This window comes from Hetaerina americana, unplaced genomic scaffold (genome assembly GCF_022747635.1).
Source record: "Hetaerina americana unplaced genomic scaffold, ioHetAmer1.1.p SCAF_11, whole genome shotgun sequence".
Taxonomy (NCBI): Eukaryota; Metazoa; Arthropoda; class Insecta; order Odonata; family Calopterygidae; genus Hetaerina; species Hetaerina americana.
The window spans coordinates 5804123-5812738 of NW_027286181.1; positions in this window are offsets into that span (position 1 = coordinate 5804123).

Sequence of the window (8616 nt, forward strand, 5' to 3'; positions counted from 1 at the left end):
GGTAGAAAGTGAGGTTGGGTGGACGGGAGCGTACTGGCAAGAGTTTTTGTGGCGGGATAAGGGGAGGGAAGTTGCGGGAAGGGGAGAAAGTGTTCTTCAAGTAAGGGAGGAACCGAGGGATGGGAAAATGAGGAGGTTGGGTAGGTGAGTGGAGATGGCAGTCGACTCTGTTTTCTTTACAGGAAATTCAGCACATTCCATAATCGGACGCGAGGTTTCTGTGGACTTGGATGTAGGCAGAGGAGAGACTGGATAGGGCAAGTCTTACGAGTCTTGACCAAGTTTTTTTTAAAGGGTGGGCCTCCTCCGTTGTGACACCATGCAGAAGAATCCGTAGCACGATTAATCTTAAAACACGGACTAAGTCAACTTTATAAGCCCATTTCATGAGATTAAAATGTTAATTATTGTTATTTCAATGCCATTGGATGAATGAATTTTCTTATCATGCGTGAAAAAATGAATAACTTTGTTGGTAGATATTTTTCTCGGAAAAAATATAAAAAATGTTCCTAAAATAAATGATACTGGAAAATTAAGCTCACACCGACACATGGAGCTTTAAAGCCTATTTGTATAGACTGAAATATTAAATGAAATAGCGTCCTTGGTTAGAATCTATGAAGCATGAAATGCTGCTGTTACCTACTTTTTAATATTAGTCAATAAAAGCCATCCGTCAAACAAGTGACTAAGAAAGCAACAAAGTCACTGATATCATATCTAATACGTCTACCTATACTACCAATATAGATTTAAATACATAAATTTCCCCTATTTTCGACCCAGTGGCATTGCTGGGTCCAAAGCCAAAAGCCATTTCAATAAAATGAGCTAATATACTCATACCCAACGAGAGCCTAATCTCAGAATTACAATTTAGGACGAAGTATAGGGATATTTATTCTCTTTCCGTTTGAGTTTTCGCAGTTCGTAGCCCCAAAAATCAACTTTAAATATCAGAATAGGTTGCAAAACATTTATAAAGAGTTTATCCCATTATTTTTCTTTATTTGTGAGAAAAGAGTAAATTCTGTTTCATCTCTTGATTCCTTGACCTACTAATGCACTGGTCATGTACGCGTTAAGACTCTTAAGACAACGTTTTAATCAGACTCCATTCTATATTTACTGGAACGCTAGTGCTAAAAAGTTTCATGCCTTTTATTTTATTTTCCTTGTTCAAACGATCTATCTTCGAGTACTTACTCAAACTAAATAATGGAAACCGGAGTTCCATCAACAGATGTTGCTCCGGAAGAGAATTTAATAATGGTTTAGACAAATATGGACAGGTTAAGTGATTTAGATGGGAGCGGAAGGAAGAGGTGTTAAATGAAGCTCTATCAGCTGCTTCTCAAAAGAATGAATGCAGGTCAGTTTGCGACGGGAAACTGGTGCGCTCACGTGACCATGAATGGGAGAGCATGAGGAGAAGAGTGGAGGAGGGGGGAGAAAAATAATTGAGCACTTGAGGCATTGACCGAGGCTCGCAGTCTCTTGAGCTTCTCGATGTGAGGTCTGTCTATGTATGTTAGACTCAGCTTCGATCCTTCGCTTTTGGTTTCGGGCGTTGAAGTCTCCGAATCGGTCACTCGTGTATCGTCGTGACTTTGCTATTGAGGTCTTCGCTACGGTGACTCTGTGGAGCTCATGCACATACGTAATTCCCAGACCGATTTTTAAACAGATTTTGTTTCTAAGACTGCTCTCCGAAGCATCAATGATTTTCCTGGCCGGAAACGGTGGTTTGTATGCAGCATGTATTTCTAAAAAAAAGTCAAAATTCATGACATAATCCACGTTAAATTTAAACATCTACAATCCATTTTGGTTTTAAAAGATTTATTCTAGCCATGTTTTTATGCAATGATATTAATTTCGTAATGTAAATGGAAATATACGAATTAATTTGAGTAGATAGTACATCCAGGAAGCTTCTTTAAGTGGGGAAATTTCTTAATATATAGTATAAAACGCATTCCTGGCATCCAATGTTCATATGTAGGTATTATCCATCTATGAATTCTATTTCCGTTAATATTTGTTCACTCCAAGGCTTCGCTTTATTCATTTTATCAACCTTCGCTCAAGGCGTTTAAATAAATGCCTTTTAGTCTATTATTTACGTTGAAGCCAACAAACGAACTAATAATTTATTATCTTTTGGTCTAAATTAAAACCCTTGTATTGTATTTTATTTACTTTTAGTCCTGTGTCTCTTGTTATTTTACCGGGCTGTTAAATAACACGCACATTTAACTGATATCACGGAACACTGTATTATTTTCTTTTCTGTCTCAGCCGTTTCAATTCTCCAACCAATTGCCTGAGCTATGCTGACCTATTGATGCACAGATATGGTAAGAGACCCTAGTCATATCCCTTTAATCAACAAATAAAAGATGCCATTTTTACGATGGTACACTCGAATTTTCAATTGCCTTCTCGAAGTATACAAAATCAAAAAAGACCAATTGGTCTTGATGTCTCTTTTGCAATGGGTAAAGGATGCGATTTGATGGCGTAGAGTGTTGTTTCACTATGGTATTTCACCATGCACCTGTATCTCAGTATATTTTCTTAAAGGAATGATTTAAGATTTGGACATAATTTAAAAAAGAGTCCCTTTTTCTATAGGGTCATCCCGAAATAGTTTTATCGTATTAGTTGAATTCGTGTTTTTTGCTAATTAGCCGTAATCGTCTGAGATGACGTTTACTTAGTATTACTCTTGTTTTGTGAGAAATTAGGTGGTTTAATTTATCAAGGGTGACCTATTTACGTGAAGGTTTTGATTATCTAGCCTCTAGCTTCTCAAACGAAGGAGAGAGTTATTTTGGTATTGGATTTCTTCTTTATAGTCTTGAAAAAAGATATTTTTTGTTTTCAACATTTCACCTGTCCCTTACCCTGATAATTCTTATTTCTCAAAACAAGAATATTTCCCGAAACTCATAGAGTCCATCATTGTATGCAAATATATTTGCACTTGAAAAAACTATTCGCATTTAATTTCCTCAACTATTCATCTGGGTTGTATGAAAACTCATTTAAAATTTCATTTCGGTTCTACATAGGAGATCCAACTGCTAGATATCTTGTAAAGCGTTAGAGAACGCATGAGAATTTGAATAATGAGGCAAACGGAGTTCCATGAAAGCTTTGAGTCATTCATTTATTCTGTGGATCTCAACCTTACTTCACAGAATATTAGGGGAAAAGAAAATGTCAATATTTTCTTAGATTAAGTGTTTTCCACATATTTTCATTAAAATTCTTTCAATTAACGAAAAAAATCGCCCAGAGAGTTAAGGCTCTCAAAAAGCCATTCTAAGGAACGGTGGTGAAGTTGGACAGTGGAACGATAATCAATGTTTAATGTTGACCTTAAGCTGGGGAATTTTCATTTCTTTTAAGGACTGCTCATTAAACCTCGTGATAATATTTTGCCAATAATTATTGGAAAAAAATAACACTTTCACGGCAATAAGCCCGTACTTTTCCCGTATTCTGCAAATCATTTTTCAGAAATCAAATTCAGCATTGAACTGAATGTCCAATAACCAACTTTTATTTCATACAAATTGTGTCGTCAAATTCAAGCCATTTTATTTCCGTCTGTCATACACAGCTATAAAACTAAAAAAACTCAGAGATGTAAAATTCAAATAAATCCCAAAATTAGGAGAAATGGTCGCGAGGTAATAATTGAGTATTTTTCTACTTTATAATATCGTTGAACTTAGTGTCATCATAGCCAATGAATTTTCTTAGCTCTGAACATTTACGAATAATTTGGATAGTCATGCTACTTTCATGTAAATAACTAAATGTTGGTGGAAGGCTTTAGGTCTTCCAACATATTGGCTGTCTTTTTTCTGTTAATTGAACACAGCTAACGCGTTGGAACACCAAAATCCTTCCAGCAGTTCATCATGAAACACTGCGGAAGCCTTACATCAAAATAACTGAGAGCTCTAGAAAATAAGTTTCTTCTATAAAGTTATAGAAAAGATGGCCTCATAGGCTTCACTACGGGGTTCACCTCAGCTTTAGATTGAGCGTAAGCTTTGGTGACCTAAATCCTCCGTTTGGAAGGTTGTACTTACGGTCAAGCACAAGAAGAATTATTTGCACGTAGCATTAGGAAGTATTTATTCATGTTTCGACTTTTTTGCGTTACTATGCTTTACAATGATTCTATGTTCAAGTTTTTACAGCTATTACTTAAACTTACAAGGCAGCAAGAACGATAGTAACTGAAGTGACGTAAGGCTCTGTGACCCTTTGTTTAACAGCGCTATGAGTGATAAAGAAGATGCTTCGCGTGTTTCTGCTCAGGGAAGAAACATCAGCTGATGGATTTCTTGTCATTACATTTCGAAACCAACTGAGCGTCCTTCTAGTGTGTCATCACTCTAAACACGTGTACTCGGCGTTTCTCGCTTAAAGTTAGCAGAGAAACTATTGCAAAACTCAGCTCTCACTACCGCATTGCATTCCTTTTATTCTCACTGCAACATATAGTATTTTATAAAAATGAGTTCGTAATAACAATATTAAAAACATGAGTTAAATGTTTTGAAAATTATTCATCAACATATTATCAGCTGATTTGTAAAATTACCAATGATATGAAAACATAAAATAGCATTGCTTTGAGAAAAGAATGAAGCTTCAAAGGACTATGAAAGACTTCAAAGGAATATGCACATACGAGCATGGTCAATTTAAAATTCAGCTTCTACACTAGAATTCTGATCACTGCCATGATAGCATACCGATTCTGCGATATGTTTAGGTCCTCAAGTGTAGCCGAAAACAATAGATTTATCCAAAATGGCGATTCATGCGACGCATATTGTTCTTCCAACACTTTTTCTTCGATTTCCTAATCGATTTCAGCGTCATAGCGGCATTTTTAACGTTTAAATGGGCCTCGATATTGCCACCTTGGAGTAGAAATTAATTATCGAGAAAAAAGTGATTATAAAATTGGAAAAGGTGTTATACGAATCGTGTCTGTCGTTTTCATAGTTCAGGAAATTTCCCTTAGAAAAAATTGCTTGCATTTTAATATTCACCCTTTCCCAAATCTTCTACAACCGCTCAACGGCGAAAAGTTTTAATACATTTTTTAATGCAACTTATGAATATTTGAAAGTGAGGAATATGAAGAGCAAGTGTGTTTAGTTCGGGGTTAAATTTGAATCGTAAATTAGAAGTTTCCGAAAGAGCGTGAGGGCGTCCTTATGGAAGGAAAAAATATTGCTGACGACAAAATTCGCTTTCGTTCCTTTTAATTTGCAGAAGGGCATTCACTTGACAGTGACAATGGATAGCAGAAAACAAGAATACTGTGAAATTAAGGTTAAAATTTACACTTTTTTCCTTGTTGAGAAGAAGTTGGGGACTTTTAAGTTACTGAGAGAGGTATTTTGATTTGTGCTCTCATTGAAATGGTAATTAAAACGGTAGGTTGATTTTGCAAAACATTTTGCTAAGGTGATGGTGAAATTATATCATGAACAAATAAAAAGAAAATCTTTATCCAATTTTGAACAAAGCATATCCATTTCTTTCATAACGGAAAACCATCTGAAGAGTGAATGCCGATTTTATGGCTTGATCTACTAAATCATGATGCCAAGAAATATGTGCTGTTTGTCACACATCCTACAAGCTAGACTTCAAGTCGTCTACTTTTCTGGTCCGGCTCCAGCTTTAGACTTTGCGAAATATTTTATGTGTATGTATATATATATATATATATATATATATATATATATATATATATATGTATATACACATATAGGTATGTATATGCATGTATATATGTATTAATATATGTATATACACACACACATATTATATATATACATATGTGTGTGTGTATATATAAACATATACATAACAAGAACACTCACACGTTATGCTTGATCATTTCAACGGAATTCAACTACGCCTTAATCGGAAGAAATAGAAGTAATTAGTTCTATTTCTTCCGTTATCATTACTTCTATTTCTTCCGATGAAGTTAGAGTTGAATTTCGTCGAAAGGATCAAGCATAACGAGTGAGTGATCTTTTTATGTGTTCTTATATTTTTTGTTGCTATCAAAGTTTGTTGTCCAACACTTCCCTGTTACTTCGACGAAACCATCTATATGTATATATGTATATATTTTTTAAGGTAATCTACTGGTTAAGGTAGGTTTTTGGATGGACACAACTACCAAACAAACATTTTATTACTCCTAAAAAAACAAAAAATCCATCATCCTACTCTGTATCAGGTCCCTCTTCATCTCTGAGTTCTTTCTTCCTCCCTTCATCCCGTCCAACATCCCTATCCTGCTCCTTCCCTTTCCTCGTTTGCCTAATTCTCCCCTCAATTACAGTCTTCAACATCCCGCTGCCGGTCAACACCCCCTTCATCCACTTTTCCTGCCTCCATAGGATTTCTCCCAACAAACGCCTCTCTTCGCCCACCATACCAAGTACTTCCTCGTTTGTTTTCTTCTCTGTCCATTTCACCTTCTCCATTCTTCTCCACACCCACATTTCAAAAGCCTCCAGTCTACGTCTATCCTCCTGCTTCAACGACCACGTTTCCGCGCCGTAAATAGCTACGCTCCATATCAAAGTTTTTACGAGTCTTTTCTTAACATCCTTACTCAAAGTCCCTGTCATTAACTCCCTCCTGCTTGTGAGAGCCTCTTTTCCTAGCGCCATTCTTTTCCTTACGTCCCTACTACTTCGACCGTGTTGCTCTAAAAAACTATCGAGATACGTAAAATGTTCTACCTGCTCTAGTTTTTGCCCTCCTATTCTAATGTTAAGCTTAGCCTTTTTCTGTCTAGAAAATCGCATAACCTTTGTTTTATTAATATTGATTCTCATCCCATACCTGTCGCACTGAATTTCCAATTCACTAAGCAGTGCTTGCAACCTCTTGGCTGACTGACAGACTAAAGCTTGGTCATCAGCAAACCTAACTGATTTTACGAATTCCCCGCCCACTTTCATTCTTACCTCCAATTCTTCCTATGCCTCTTTGATCATTTCCTCTGCATACAGGTTGAATAGCAACGGTGATAATGGGCAACCCTGCCTTACACCTCTTCCTAACACTGCCAAACCGGACTCCCCGTTCCCTACTCGCACCTGAGCAGTCTGAGACATGTACAGGTTGCGGATTAGCCTCCTTACCCTCCAACCTATTCCTATTTTCTGCAATATACTCATTAGTTTTTCCCAATTCACTCTATCAAACGCTTTTTCGAAATCTACGAAACTCTCCCCTTCCTAAACCCAAACTGCTCATCCCCTAAGTAACCATTTGCCCTACTCTCTATCCTTTTGTTTATGATCCTGAGAACAACTTTAGCTGCGTGGGATATCAAACTTATTGTCCTGTAGCCCTCACATCATGTAGCCTTTACCTTTTTCGGAATATGAACTAAAACTGATCTCACAAAGTCTTCCGGCCAGATTCCTTCCTCATAAATACTACGGATCAGCCCATATAGCCTCTTCCTCCCACATTTTGCTAAGCATTGAAAAAGTTCCGCGGGAATGTTATCCACCCCCACGGCCTTATTTAGTTTCATCTCCCTTAATGCCGTTTCTATCTCATTGTCTAGTATGCCTGGACCTAAGCTGTCTTCCTCTGCGCCCTTTTTTTTCAATGTCTAACTTTGTTGGTCTGAGTTCTTTACTATACAGTTCTTCTATATACTCCTTCCATCTCTCTTGGATCTCTCCTGCGTCAACTATTACCTTACCCGCCTTATCTCTAACTGTTAGCATAGCTCTTCCTTTCTTACTTCCCGATAACGATTTAACTTTGCTGTACAGCGCACCGATTTCACCCTTCCTCTGCAGACTTTCCATATCCTCGCACTGCGTCTTCCACCATGCTTCTTTTGCTTCATTTGTTGCCCGCCTCAATTTATTGTTCAATTCTTTGTACTTCATTTTGCCTAAATCTGTATTTACATTCTTCCATTTTCACCGCTCATCCATCTTTGTGATCATCTCATCCGTGATCCATGGTTTCCTAGTCCTTTTAGCGTTAACGATTCCAATAGTGTCTTTTGCGGCTTTAGACAACCTTTTTTTGAAACTTTCCCATTTTTCTTCGATAGTAATTAGTTCTTTACCATCCTCCATGATTTCCTCTACCGCCTGTTTGTATTCCTTCCTTTTCAAACCATGTAATGCTTCTATATTCCATTTTCTAGCTCGCCGCCCCTACCTTGTCTTTTTGAAACGTACTTTACATTTTATAACCACTAAATTGTGGTCAGAGTCCGCTTCCACTCCTGGGAAGCTGTGCGAATTTATCACACTGTTCCTAAACCTGTGTCTGATTAGGATATAATCTATCTGATGCCTTTCTGAGTCACCTGGCATTTTCCATGTATACCTGCGTCTTTTGTGGTGTCTAAACCAAGTGTTGGTGATGGCTAGCCCCTGTCTCCTGCAGAACTCAACTGCTTTCTCCCCGCGGTCATTCCTCGTGCCTAAACCGTAGTCCCCGACCTCGTCACTATCTCTGCCTTCGCCTACCGTCGCATTCCAATCCCCCATCACAATCAAATGTTTCCCT